Raw genomic sequence first — 1,744 nt, forward strand, 5'->3', positions numbered from 1 at the left:
TAGTACATTGACACTACGTGGTCCCTTGCAAGCCATGACTACGTATTGGCGACATCAAGAAGACGCGTGTACGCTGTATTCTGGGCTGTAATAAGAGATTGTATTACATTACATCGCATATCATCATAGTTCGTATCGCACATCATTATATTTTATTCCCGCATTATTATACGGCTCGTTTAGTTCCCCGATTTTGCGTGTTTACCGAAACGATCGTCGTGGTATTGATATGATCATCGGGATCGAGTTTAAATTGTGGATTAGTGACTTTACCTAGGGAAGGGGACTTGTGCTTCGTAGCTTATCCGGCGAGATTATCGGTGATTGTACGATCATGGCGAGAAGCCCATCTTAGGTCGCGACTTCCGTAATGGGATATTCGTGTTTTTAGATTCGAGTATTAAGTGCCTATCCGTTTATCTTGTTGATTTTATACTTATATGCGTGAACTAATCTTAGTCGGCCTATGATGCTTCCTGGGCATGTGTTTGTCATACTCCCTCCCGCCCCTTTTTGTTGCGATTGGTTCCGAGATTTCATCCGATTACATTTCGCTTGAAGCAAAGTCGATCGACCCCGGGGGAGCTTTATCCATCCCCTCCACCAAGATCTTTTTTTCCCAAATGTCTACTTTCATTTCGGAAATTATTCTTATTTTTGGACATACTTCATTTTTAGACATTTTTTTTGGGCCCTTGTACGATGATTTTTCTTGGGGTGTAATAGTTAAGACTTCCCAAAAATTATCTATTAATTTTTTATTGTTTTATTTATTCATTCTTCCTTATCCTTTTATTTTGATAAATGATTAAAAAGTTGAAATTGGCTAATGATTAAGGGGTTTAAGGGAAGGCGCCACAGGATAATAAGGTAGGGGCCCCCACGACGGATAGGGTTGACATCGAGTCTTCAAATACCAAGAAAACCCTTATACCCTTTTTCCGAATAGGGTTTTTAAAATATCATCAAGTCTATTGGGAAACCCCAAAAGTAAAAACCTATCATACCCCAAACGAACAAACCCACAATCCCGGGGTGATTTCGAACCCTAAGTCCTTTCCGGATATATAAACATATCCTAAGCAATTCGAACAATCCCAACGGGAAAGAAACCAAATCTTAATACCACCAATAGTCGAAAACTCCAACCCTTCAAACCAAACAGGTCCTACCACCCTGGCGGCCAATTTTTTTTTTTCCTTTTCATTCGATCGGGTTTTTCCCCATCAATCTAAAAGCGAGTTCATCCCGTGCAACTTGAAAGAACTTACCCGACGATTGCAATCTTCATTCTCTAACTAACCCGTCGCCCCATACAACCCAAAGCGACCAAACCCGTAGTCTCATATATCCCTTTAACCATCAAATCTCCCCTTGAAACCTTTATATGCCCTAAAATTGAAAAGATCTTACAAAAACCACTCTAAACCTCAAGCAATTACTCCCAATCCTTAATACCCAACGGTCACCTGCTATCCAAAAAATATTAATTGCAAAATAATATATACCACGAATAGGGCTATCTCAAAATATACTCAGCCCTCCCTAGGGATTTCCAAAATTTTTTTTAAAGCACTAACTAACCAAAAGAGTGTTAAAAATTAAAGTGTCCACACAAGCCACTTCTATAAGCCTTAACATGTTTTACCAAATTTTTCTTCTCACTGGATCACAACCCCCGAAACTTTGCATATCACTTAGTCCCTTTCCGAGCTTCCTTCTTTTAAAAGTACTAAAAATCACA

This window comes from Lycium ferocissimum, unplaced genomic scaffold, assembly GCF_029784015.1.
Source record: "Lycium ferocissimum isolate CSIRO_LF1 unplaced genomic scaffold, AGI_CSIRO_Lferr_CH_V1 Chromosome12988, whole genome shotgun sequence".
NCBI classification, from domain to species: Eukaryota; Viridiplantae; Streptophyta; class Magnoliopsida; order Solanales; family Solanaceae; genus Lycium; species Lycium ferocissimum.